This window comes from Lissotriton helveticus, chromosome 3_2 (assembly GCF_964261635.1).
Source record: "Lissotriton helveticus chromosome 3_2, aLisHel1.1, whole genome shotgun sequence".
Taxonomy (NCBI): domain Eukaryota; kingdom Metazoa; phylum Chordata; class Amphibia; order Caudata; family Salamandridae; genus Lissotriton; species Lissotriton helveticus.
In genome coordinates this window covers 174,168,606-174,182,115 of record NC_136062.1, presented here as the reverse complement: position 1 = coordinate 174,182,115, position 13,510 = coordinate 174,168,606, and the positions used below count along the sequence as shown (strand labels likewise).

Genomic DNA, 13,510 nt, shown 5'->3' with positions numbered 1-13,510 from the left:
CCCAGGTAATAGTGCTCTCTACAAATCTGAATATCATAACATAGCATAACATAACATAACAAGAAGTGTATCGAACATCAGTGTACCCTTTAACTGTGTTAGGCATCTATATTAGTTTGAGTGTTTATGAAGATAGACGTGTGCATGTTTTATGACTGTGTGTGTGAGAAGTCAAGCGTGTGTATCGGGCGTGAAAGAATGTGTGTATCCATTATATTTGTCAGGCATGTATAAGAATGTCAGAGTATATAGAGTCAGGAGTTAGTCGGTTTTATGAGTCTATTTGTTGTTGCAGAGTATGTATATTCAATACATAAAATTCTGAAGGTCACACAAAAACCATTGAGAAAAAGAATAAGAGAAAGAGATAAAACAACCATCAGTCATCCCTCTAAGACCATTGCGAATCAGTCAGATTTCAATTAACTGCCACACATGGCCAGTGTCATCATTTGGATATCCTTCTTCTCTCACCCCTCAACCTCTTCGGCACAATAAGAGATGATGTGGTATGAGTTTTGCATCGGTCTCTGTGACCTTTACATGAAGTAGCAAAAAAGAAGAAGAAACCAGTAACCAAGTATATTACTAAATCTTCTGGAATGTCTAAAGGATATCCACTAGATTGCGTGATGGAAAAGTATTAAGTGCAGTGCAAGTGACGTGGTGATCTAAAAAGGATATGTGAGAGAAAAACCTTTTATTCTAACAACTCTCACAAACCTAATAAAATAATTGCAGAAACGACGTTAACCAAATATGTCGCTGCGTGTGAATAAATGGTCGACTAGTTTCAGCCCTAGAGGGCATATAGCCCAGGCGTTCTTCAGGACCTTGTCTGACATTAAGCTACTACATATGTGAATACATACAATGTAAACATAAAATTATGCGCTTGTCATGTTATCTTCATATAGGCAGAGTGATTGTCACACCTAGAAGATAAAAGATAACATTTTGCACACATATAACATGAGGATACATGGCAATAATGGATTGTTTACTCATTTTTGTTTATACACTAATTTCAACGGTTTATTTAATGAAAGAAGTACAGGTCCACTCACCTGTCCTATATGAGGTATTAGCCACACCTTACCCGGTAACCACTCAGGTGTGTGAGACCCCGCCCTGTGAATAAGGTAAGAATGTTTTCAGGTGGAATCAAACTCTAAAATGTTAGGAGTAGAATACAAAAACTTGTATATGAAACATCATACTTGATCTCAACTCTGGAAGAATATATCTTAAAAAGGTAGCCTCATTATGTAGCCCATCCCATACACTCCGCAGGGCCTGGCTTAGAGCTGTGTATCTATAAATGCTCAAGAGACAACGTTACCGCTGATGTTAATATAGCACTCTTGGAACCACTTGTAGATGCATTGTGGTAACCTTGAGTGTTCACTATTCATATAATTTCTCTATTTTCACTTAACAGCACAGAGTAGTTGCTGCCTTCACTTTTGTACAAATGCTTATGTCACATATAAAGAGTGACCTGTAGCGTATCTTGTCGTGTCTACCACGATCGAAATATATACAAAGGATCCCCTTTAGTCGATTCAGTACAGTGGCAAACATCTGAAAGGAACTTTACAATGGTCAAAAGCCCTCGCTGCCGTTATGCGTCAAGCTTAACAAAATATCAACAGAATCACAAAGCTGGCTCTCAAAGATCAACCGTCACCCAACCGCGCGCATTAGTACATGCGCCAGTGCCGCTATGCCTATATAGACCCTATCACCTCTCCGTCGGTGCCTCGGGCTCCACCTTAGTGCATGGGAGGTCCCGAGGCACCATCTTGTTTGTCCTTTTAGCTTGTTTACTAACCGCAGCACGCCCCTCTCAAGCTACGGACTACAGGATGACGTCAGACGCAACGGTCCTGTAATTCTATCGTTATTAGTGTTGCAATGTGCTATTGGATGTTTGACAAATCTATGCTACGCTGGTATCCTTCCGTCGGGAATCTAGCCCGCGAGATAATTAAGTATATAAATTATTGCGTGCATACAAAGCTCTATGCAGGAAATACCTTGTCCTTCGATGTCTATTCAACTGGACAATAAAGTTTTGTTTTCCGCATCCATCAGCGCGGAACGTCACCTACACGCGACGGACTACAGGATGACGTCAAACGCGACGGTCCTGTAGTTCTATTGCTATTAATATTGTGAGTACTGTTGGATGTTTTGCAATGCTTTGCTATAACTGGTGTCCTTGCATCGCGAATATGACCCGCGAGACAGCTATGCATGTAAAATTATTATGTACCTAAAGTGTATAATAAATAGCTCTGTGCAGGGAATACCTTGTCCTTCGATCTCTTTTCTATTGGACAATAAAGTTTTGTTTTACTAGAAGTAAATACTTCCTAGTGTTATATCGAGAGTGCATTGTCCTTCATTGACTAGTATGTGAGACATTAAAGTTATATTTAGAAACTCAATCCACGCTGTCATAGGTCATATTTAAGTTAACCTGGTGGAACATAATAATTTCGAAAGTGTTCTTTCATAGTGCAGGACTAGAATTGCGAGACTCATAATAGTAGTCTGTAGTGCTCAACAGTATTCTTCTACTGAATGCTACCCTAATGTTGTTGGTCAGTTAAAAAATTAAAAAATAATAATTAGATTTTTGGCAGCATTGGTGGATCTAACAACGCAACTGTGCAGTTCCCGAATGTAGTGCCCTTAATAGAAGCTATTCTGAGCGAGTAATACCCATATTGCTTCTATCTCTAGTTGGTTAACGGGGCAGAATTTTAGTTGGAATCCCAAGAGGAATTGATTGATTAGTACTGAGTAGATGTCTCGCAACATAGTCCACGGAATTGTGTCATTGAGGCCCTTGGTGTCACTACTTAATCTAAACACCCATTTCTGTTCTCTGTTAAAGAGGTACTTGGCTCTGTCGCTCACATGTGGTGGTATGTACGGTTTCTCTAACACTGTCCAGAAAAAACTATCAGGTGGGTGGTTGAATTCTACGAAATGTCTCGTTAATTTTGTGTTGGTCTTTCTGAAATGGAAGGTGCTTTTATGCTCTAGCATTTGTTGCTTCACCTTACGTGTAGTCATACTGACATAAGGGTATCCACGCGGGCACTTGATCAAATAGACAAGATTGTCACTGCTACAGTTGGTGAAAACAGTCTGAACCCATGGTCTCGATGATCCAATGTCTATTGTTTTGGATTGGCTGGTTTGTGGACAAATGGTACATCCTCCACATTGGAAATGACCTTGGACAGGTGACATATTCTACAGAGTACCAGTTACTCTTGATTTTTGTTGTCTCGGACGCGTATGTATTAAGCTGTCCCGTAAGCTGTGGCCTCTTTTCAAAGCAAAGAGCGGCATTGGAATCTTCTCCTTACTCGTATTCAAGAAACACCAGTTTTTTCGTATACATTCCTGAATACCATTAGTAACTGTGTTGAATGTATTTACAAAGGTCAACCGACCCAGTGGGGGTTTCGCAGTCTTATGCTCTAAGAGGGCTTCTCTATGATTATTGGAAGCGCGCTTGCAAGCCTTTTTGATCAATTTCCTTGGGTATTGTTTTTCTTGTAGATGTTTGGACAAATACTCGGAGTGCTGTTTGTATTTGTCCACTGTCGAGCAATTACGTCTGAGACGTCAGTACTGGCCGTATGGAAAGTACATGCTCTTGTTCGAAGTTATGAACGTACAGGTTCGCCAGACTTGGCGCAAAGACGCTGCCAATACTAGTTCCAGAGACCTGGAGATATATGGTGTCTTCGAACTTGAAGACATTTTCCTTCATGGCCAACTGGGCCAGTGTCATATTAAAATGAACTGGGGTGATTGAATCCAGAGAACTCTCGTTCAAAATGGTAGATATGGTATCAAGCGTCGCATCTTGAGGGATGGATGTATAGAGAGATTCAACGTCAAAAGAGACCAACAGGTCTCTCTCGCAGTCGAACTCTACTGTGGGCAACAGGCGTAACACATCCTTTGTATCCTGTAGATACGTAGGCATTTGTTTGACAAGAGGTCTTAAAAAGAAATCCGCAAAGGTGGATAAAGGCTCCAGCAGTGACCCTATCCCCGAGATAATTGGTCTGCCCGGGGGCGGTCGCTGGGTCTTATGGACCTTTGGCAAGGTGTAAAAATAAGGCATCATAGGGTGTGCTGTTTGAAGAAAGGCTGATTCATGCGCAGTTATCCAGCCTTCATTGTGAGCCTCTTCAACTGCTATTGCAGTGGTCTTGCTTAATCTTTCTGTGGGATCCTCTTTGAGTGGACGATAGGCCTTCCTATCATTCAGCTGTCGTAGACATTCAGAACGATAAACTTCGGTATCTTGGATCACGGTTGCACTGCCTTTGTCTGCGGGCTTTATTGTAATGGTAGGATCTCCAGTCAAAGCTCTAAGAGCAAGTTGTTCTTTGTGTGAAAGGTTGCTGTAATGCCTTTCCTTGTTAGAACACAAGGTGGTAATTTCTTCCTGTACCGCTTTTTCAAATGCTAGGACCTGAGGTGGAACGCTGTTCAGCGGTGGATTAAAAGTAGAGCGATTTCTGAGTCAAGTGTTGCTAGTGTCTACTAACGGTTCAACTTGGTCTTTGTCCTTAAAAAAATGATGGAGACAAACTTTACGGAAAAATTGTGCCAGTTTTCGCTGGACTGGGAAATCATCACCATCAGAGGTAGTCACAAAGCCTGAACCTCTGTTAAGGACCATTACTTCTTCTGGTGTCAAGATCTTTTTACTTAGGTTTATTATTAGGTCCCGTCCGGGTTTGACATTGTTTGGTGCAGATTCTGGTTCAGTTTGGTCTTGCTGCGGGTACCCATCTATGGCGGTGCAGGCTCGGGCTGGTACCAGTGGACCTGTGACTGCCGATTTCTTCTTCTGCCTCTGGTTCTTCCCTGGCCTACTCCTAAAAAAGACTGGTTATTAAAGTCTTGCTGAAACTGTTGAAAAGGTGCCGGTGGCTGAAAGTACTGCGGTGGATAACCCCAAGGAGTGGGTGGCCACCAAGGTTGGACAGGTGGTGCCATATATCCTCTCCAACAGAGGCCCTTCTACCCCTACCTCTGAATGGTTGTCTGTTAGAATCGGTAGTTTCAGAATCGCTTGAATTCTCATCTGAACTACTCCCTGAGTATGTGGAGCCATAGCGTTTACCTTTGGCATTAAACTTTGGAGGGGTATAATCATCACTCATATACGGGTAGACCACCTTGTGCTTAAATTTGGCTAAATCCTTTTTGAATTTTCCTATTTTAGAGTGAAGAATTGAATCCTTAAATTCCTTGTTTACCTTATTAGATTCATCCTGATTCTTTTTAAACAAGATACCTGTGACAGTTGTTTTTATCTGTGCTTCCATCACCTGTATTTCTATCAGGATAGCATCTGCTATCCGTTTAGCAGTACAAATGATCAAGGGTAACCAATCACGCATGCACCAGCAAGCTATGAGCGACCAATCTTTACAAAAAGCCTTCTCTTGTAGGAACAGGCGTGGTGCATTTGTAACTATAAGACCAGGGGGTGCACAGTTACTCCGCAAGTACTCTGCCATGATAGCACCGTGTATCACCGTTCAGGATTGTGACTTTTTAAGGACCTGGACTGAGTTCCAGTCATTTATATTCGGGCCTATGGAGCTTGAGATACTGTCTAGTAGGCTCGGTGTGCTATCTAAAATACTCTGAAGTGTAGCGTCGTCGTAAGCTAAGCCACTAAATTCTGCCATAGTGTAGGGGCTCTAGCAAATGCGTTTGTTCTACCAAAGGAAAGAGATCAAGGAGAGTTTTTCAATTAATTCTGATTTTGATGGTACCTGATTGCTCGCATTGGGGCAAAACAAAACCACGTAGGTTAACCTCTGAGTGTGAACCCCTGGAAAGGAAGAGTATGTATAATCAGGAATGGGTGTCAGTACTCATGTGGACAATGTGTGTATTTGTTGTGTGTGCATCACGTGGTCTACATCACGTGGTCTATGTTTATTGGATGTCGTATCCATCAGGTCTGTTTTGCACCGATATATATTAGTCTCACTATATACACAACAGTGTATATAGTGAAAAAGTATATGTTTTATTAGTGCCTGTCATAAGTCAAGATTGTGTGTCTTTCAAGAGTGTGTGCAAATATCTATATCACTAAGAGTGTGCGTGTTTATGGCGTCCATAACTCTTTCATTGTGTGTTTTGTATGTTCGGAAGTGTTTCTATCGGTCAGATATGTTGGATGTGCGTATTGCCTATGGTGTGTCTGTGCAGATCTGTGTTGTCTGTGTCTCTTGTAGAGTAGGTGTACCACACATTTGTATGAAGTATGTTGCCTCTGTAGGTTAAGGATAATTCATAATGTTCTCAAATATTTGCATTTCACTTCTGTTCATGTCAAATTTTGGAACTTTAAAAAAGTGCTGTTTGTAAATATCTTTGAACATATCTGTTAGCTGACATCCACATTAGAATCATACTATTGATTGTATACCTCCAAAACCATTGTAGGTATTTTCAACAAACCATAAGTACAAAAGGCACCGAATAACTGAAAGACTACTGTGCCATAAAACTTGGTAACTGGCTGTGAGTAAGTCAAGAAGAACCAGAGATGGTTAGCTTGTTTGCTAGATAATTGGGGGACTAAGGGGCCGATTAGGATGGCGGACGGACTTGCGTCCGTCCGCCATCCCAGAGGTGGAGGGACCGTCCGCATGGGCTGCGGCGGTCCCTCCGTGCAAATTAGGATGTGACCGCCACCCTGGCGGTCACATCCTGGATATTTAACATTGCGGTGGGTGCTGCTTCAAGCAGCACCCGCCGCAATGTTAAAAGTGCATGTTTTACATTTACATGCAAAAAGCGGCAGGCACCGCACGGTGCCTGCCGCTTTGTGCATGTAAATACTGGGGGGTACCATAGGTACCCCCCATGTGCACCCCCCACCCGCCTACACCCTGGGGGCCCGCAACGGGCCCCCAAAATCAAAAGTACACATGCTTTTCCACGGCGGAAAAACCGCCGCGGAAAAGCATGTTTACTAATGCATCCTAATTTGGCTGGCGGTGTCTGATAGACACTGCCAGCCAAATGAGAGCTTTTCCGCCGCGGTTGTAATCCGACCGCGGCGGAAAAGCAGCGGACAGAAACCAAGACCCACCAGCCATCGTAATGCGGCGGTGGGTCTTTGGTGACTCCGCAGAGGATTTTCCGCCTCCTCCGGGCCGGCGGTGGCTTCCGCCGGCCCGGAGGAGGCGGAAAATCCTCCATCCTAATCGGCCCCTTAGTTTGGATGGCTTTGTGAATGATGCAGCTGATATTAAAGATGGTGCAGCCCAGCATGGGAGCCAATGGAGTTCCATCAGGATATGGGTGAGTTGATCATATTTCTTTAGTCCCTGGATTAAAGGTGCTACAGCATGTAGGATGCCATTTAGGGGTGCCAGTGTGGAATATGACAGGCCATGTTGCAGGACATTATCACAACCCAGATGTGTGAGTATGAATGCTTGAACAGCAATTCTGAAGATGCTTTCTGGAAGAAAGGCGTTTACTCTAATTAGAAGAGTGAGCTGGTATAAGGCTGTCTTTGGTGTCTAGAGTTAACCCAAATCCCTTGGCATTCAGTGAAAGTTCAATGTGGTCAAGGTTCATGTCATTAAACAGATTTGTACTGTTTCTTGTTCTCGTGAAATAAGAGGAATTATGTGTTGGTTGGGTAGAGCTTCAGTTAGGTGCTGGATATCCAGGTCCAAAAGATATTTAAAAATCTAAATTCCAATGTTAATGGGACGGTTGAAGCTTTTCTAAATACAGTTTATAATTTGACGTTTTTGCGCTAAAGTGTTCTCTTGTTGTGAACACTCAAACTGCGGCCACTCGTCGCCCACCCCATATATTCTGTTTAAAGTACTGGGGCTGCTCACAAAAATCCAGCAAAAGCTAACAACTTAAATTTAGGGACTCCAATGTCAAATTCGATCACAGTCACAGAAAGTTTTTATATCTTCTATTTATTTACATTTTCTTTTTTTATTTACATATACTTTGTTAATCTGCATATATTATTTATATTTTCTAAAAGGTCATGGACACCCTGAGTAGGAGTCGCAGACCTTCCAGGGTCCACCCACCAACCACAAGTTTAGATCCACTGCTCTAGTGTTTAACAAAAAATTTGATTGAATTGACTGTGGGCCTGTAAAATAGAATGTGTGCATACCCTGCAGGGCTACATCAGAGAATGCCTTTTAGGGTAAAAAAAATTCTCATTTGATAATGAAGAGACAAGATAATTTCCAGCTGGATGGCTAGAAGAGCTGGTGAGCTGTAAGTGAAAAGGTTTTAATCCTGGCATGGGTATTTAAAAGCCAATGGCTGCATTTCTCAGAAGCTCACTCGTCTTGAAAGAATATGTGCTATCTGGCAAGAATATGGTTTTATTAAAACTTATAAATCCACTTTTCCCCAAAAAGGAAATCTTGATGCTTTGCAGATTTCCACTCTGAAAGCAGCGTGAGTGGTATTCCACAAGATTGCACATATCTAAATGTTGCCTTTTCTCCCTTTTCATGGCCAGGACATATGCCTAGAAGTGACAGTAGTGGAAACAACTTCATTTCTCAAAGAAGGTTAAAAGGTTTGTGTGTGCAGTTGCAATGAGATTTCTAACTTGTAGGGTGACCAACTGAGATATTTGTGGTTATGGGCTCATAAACACCTGGGCATCGTTTTTCCACAACAATGAGCCATCACCAGCGTCATCATCGTATTTGCAGGGTCCTAGATCAGCTGAGTCATCGGGAAATTTGCATTTCTACAGCACCAACCTCCATTTACATGGAATGCAAAGCATTCTCTACTTGGTGCTCTTTTTTTTATAGAACTGTAAAGACCAACGATCGATTGCCTCTGATGTGTGTTTACCTTTGGTTGTGTGAGATTAAAAGATTAAATTGAATGTTTAGTTTCTAAGTGATATGTGTAAATTATTTTGAAGGAAATTTTTTAGAGCTTTTGAGTCCTTTGTAGAGTTGTTATGTGTATGGGTGAATGTGCCAAAGGGTGGGTTTTCTGCATTGGGTGGTGGTTGATTGTTCATTGTTCAGACAGAATAAGCGGAAATTGTGATGCGATTATGTGAGCATAAGGGTGTTTAAACTGAAATGAGTGGAGATATTCTGTTTCTGTGGGGTATGTTGATGTGGCCCTGGTTTTGGCCATCATATGGCACTTGAGTCATGACTCGGCGACCGGGATCTGATGGAACTGTAAACTGCCTTTTTGGAGATCCTGTCCTTAAATCTTCTTTTCCCAGCCCTGTTGGTCTAATGTGTTTTGCAAAGACGCCACTGGAAGAGACGGGAAACTTCGCGGATGGGAATGCGTTATTTTACAGGAGCCATCAAATAATCAGGTTCGATTTAGGATGAACATTTAGGAGGACTATGTTTGCTGTGCTTATCTTCCTCGCATCTCTCATACTTTCTCTCAGCCACTCGTCCTTCTTTCTTTTAATGAGTTGAATTCCTATATTTTATACCTACTCCGCCTTTAATATTCTGCTTTCCTTACAATTACACTCTTCTTCCAACGTTTCCTTCTTACGCACCCTGTTCCTTTCCCCATCAAAGACACCCTCCTTCCTCGTTTTGTTTTTCTTGCTATTTTCTAATGGCAAAAACAATCGATGCACCTACTTCTTCTCGGAAGATGCTTCGTTTGAGCTCTGACTGAAGGCCCATTGCGCTAATCTCTCTAGTTATCTGCTTGACTGGGCTGCTGGCTCCGGAGTTCAAGGACTTCTGGTGGGGGGAGGGGGGAGTATCTGTTACAGCTCAGGCGGCCGGCGCAGGATGTGGGCGCTTACCGTAGCACATGACAGAGCCAAGCTCATCCTGTTTCTTTGAGGGGAAGGTTGTGAGGTGGGAGGGAGAACGCTAGGCCGTATATCCAAAATTAATTGTGTGCCTGCGCAGGCTTTTGGAACGCGCCTGAATGTTGCAGCTGATCAAGGGTCCGTTTTCCTGAATTTGCAGCAATTGTGTCTGTGGGTTATTACAAGCACTGACAGAGCCAGTAACTGGCATGTAGTGAATTCACAGAGTCACATACAATATGCTTTCACACATAGGTAACATATTCACATCCGTATGCAGACTGAACAACACAACTTAAGCATCTATGCACAGAACGCACAAAACATCTACAGGTGATTGACGCACAGACCAAAGTACACGCTTCAAACCACAAACCACCAGACATACAAGCACCCATGCACGCAGACCGAAAGAAACACAGACACCTTTGCACGCAGACCAAGAAAGAGACATACATGTGGTTCACCACAAGGTACAAGAGACACATCAGCACCCGAACGCACTAACCAATAGATTTACAGGCAATTTCGCACACAGACCATATAACATAAAGGCATATTAAGGACGAAGACTAACTGACATGTAGACCAATATACATGCGGGAACCACAGCACATACATCAGCAGATATGCAGTTACACCCATGCACACAGATTAACAGACCTGTGGAAGAATATCCATACATATTAACCGATAGACAAATAATGCTACACACAAACTGAAAGAAAAACTGACTTCAAACACATATGGACCAGCAGACACACATGTACTCCAAAACACAGATCAACAAACATACAGACACCAGACCACACAGTACAGCAGGCATACAGGCACACAAACATACAGAAAAACAGACATGCCGGTACCCCAACACATAGACCAACAGACATACAGACATACAGAGACGAAAGCACACAGGCAAATAACAGCCCATTCATACATACCTGCACACTTATGGCTGCCTATGCACACAGATCAAGAAACCTACAAGCAACCTGTTGGAAATGGGATCCCCGGCTGGCCAGGGCTTTCGCCAAAGTCAGTCAGAGACCACCACACCCAAGTCAGGGCAAGGGAGTTACACGCCAAGATAACCCCTACTCACCCTCTAGGTAACGTGGCGCGAGCAGCAAGGCTAAACTTGGAGGCGATGTAGGCTAAGTATTTGCGCACGCACCCCAGCAACAACAACCAAAGGCCCACCACAAAGGAAACTCCACACAAGGTTATATAAAAATAGCCTTTGTATTACACCAAAACACATTAGATAAAACACACACTTTACAATGTGCCAGGGGCACGGGCAAAATTTACAAGGGATATGTACAAGACAGGGCCACCTGGACCACTGTCAGGAATCAGAAGTAGCACTTTCAGAAATAGCACTTTTGCATGTAAAATCTTTAGCACAAAATAGCACACAACCAGTAATCACTGGTAACCAGGACCTCACTAGCACCACCTGTACTAGGGAGAAAACAACCACCTATGTATTACAATACCTGTAGGGGTGTAAGAGGAAAACACATGATGCAATGCATAACATTCATTCAGAGGTGTAAAAGGCACATGACGCATAACAATACATTCAGAGGTGCAAGGAACAGCAACACAATAGCGCAAAATCCACATTCGCCACCACCTGTGGCAGTCCCTGTGTCCCAATGTCAGGGCCTAAACGTGGCAGCTGCCCACAAAGTGCTGGGCAGCTGGGAAGCGAGGCTAGGGGGGGACAACGTTGGAGCCTCTCAGGCTCTGCACAAAGCACTTGTTTCCCCTTGAGCCTCGCTGGGCTCTTCACGCTACCAAATGCCTCCTCTGAGCCTCTCTGGGCTCTGAAACACAATGTGGGCACTCAGGAGCCTCTCTGCGCTCGAATTATGCCAAATTGCGCCCGAGCCTCGCAGGCTCTAAAGAACAAGGCAGCCCGTCGTTGGAGTCCCCCCTCTGGGGGCTCGAGATCACTAACAGGCCCCGGGAGCCTCTCAGGGCTCTCCCACAATGGCGGCACTCACGTTGGAGCCTTGACGGGCTCGAGATACCCACAATGCCCCCAGGTAGGTTCCTGCAACCCGGATGGCACAGGGGGGAGGGGCGGGCACCGGCAATGTGCCCCGACGCCCTCCTCCCTTCGTCTGTACCGACGGAGTCCCCCCAGGCCCGGCTCCACTTACCGGGCGACTTCTTCCTGGAGTGATGGACTCTTCTCCCACACCGGGGAGCTCCACTCTGGTCCCGGTCGTGCTGCGGCGGCTCTTGGGCTGGGAAGGCAGGCGCCGCTCTCCCTCCTCACTCACCGGATCCCGGGGTCGGCTCCCGGCAGCTTCCGGCTTCCTCTGTCCTCTCGGCTGCGGTGGGCGGGACTTCCGGTTGGCCGCGCACCGATTGGCCGGCCGGACAACCACTTCCGGGTCGTCGCGGGCAGCGCGGCGGCCCGGCTCAGGCACTGCAGGCGGGGGATGAATTTACCGAGGGGTGGCCTCCCTCGAGGTAAATTATAATTCGGAAACAGCGGCAATGTCCCGGGCAGGGTGGGCACCTGCCAGGGGACTCTGAAATCAGCAAAAGCGGCGTGAGCAGCCGCGGAAGGGCAATGACAGCGCTTCCAGCGCTTAGCCGATAAATAAAGCGCTTCTAAGCGCTAGGGCCGCAAATAAAGCGCTCCCCAGCGCTACAAGCCACAAGAAAGCGCTCCAAAGCGATATAGCAGAACAAAAGCGCTCCCAGGCGCTAGGAGGAATCTGCAAGCGCTTCCAAGCGCTAAGAGGCAATTCCAGCGCTCCCAGCGCTAGAGGACAGCCCAAAGTCCAGCAAAAGTCCTTTCAAGGGGCAAGGGGCAAGGCTGGGCCCAGAGCCAGCACACTGGGTCTCCAGGCAGGGAGACACCCCAAGTGGCGGTCCTCTGGCCCAGCAGCAGCAACAGCCCCCTCAGGATCCTGGAAGAGAACAACTTCTGTGGGGACACAGCCCCATTTTTATACAGTGCATTCCTTTGTTCAAGGGTGTAGAGTGGGGGCGGAACCAGTCGCAGCTGGTTCTTGAGTACCCTGTTTACCTCAACCACCCTCTCTATTCACTGGCAGGGCTTGGGTCATTAGACACACCACAGGGGGGCGGAGCCAGCATTGTGTGGGGAAAACCCAGCCCATCCAGGACACAGGTACACTCCTCCCACACATCACTCATGCTAATCTCCCACTCACCACCGGGCAGACCCATCCAGACTTCCTGGAGCCTGGCATGCCAGCCAGCTCCAGCCAATCACACGCCAGCACCCTCACAGCACACGTACAGCCATGTCTAGAAATGGCGCTTCGCTACTAGACACATACATGCTGCATACACCATCTCGCAGCATTCACTCTCACGAGTTCACACATACCAGACTCAAGCCTGTACACCCCACGCATCAGGAACTACCAGGGACACATACATTCCCCATGCATTCCTATGGGCGGGCAGGCCTAGCTCAGCACATGCACTCAGAGTGCGCACGCACTTTCCACTGGGACACAGTGAAAGTGCGCAGAATCCAAAAATCACCATCTCCAGGTCACCATTTCAAGCAAAAAGTCTCGGGGTGAACCTGCCCTAAGGGCCAAAGTCCAACATAACCCCCTTCCAGCCAAA

The 13,510-nt window shown here is 45.3% G+C and overlaps 1 protein-coding gene across 10 annotated transcripts in view; it reads right to left on the bottom strand.

Annotated features, from left to right (window-relative positions):
• The window catches only part of LOC144826538 (uncharacterized), a 1,868,758-nt gene that overhangs the window by 1,060,584 nt on the left and 794,664 nt on the right, over nucleotides 1-13,510 (bottom strand). The window contains exon 7 of one of the 10 annotated variants that reach the window (XR_013609842.1): nucleotides 1,081-1,131. The exons of the other annotated variants lie outside the window; for them this stretch is intronic. The gene's annotated coding sequence lies outside the window, so the exon portion shown is untranslated. Of the gene's footprint in view, nucleotides 1-1,080; nucleotides 1,132-13,510 lie in introns of those variants that run through there. 10 annotated transcript variants of the gene reach the window in all.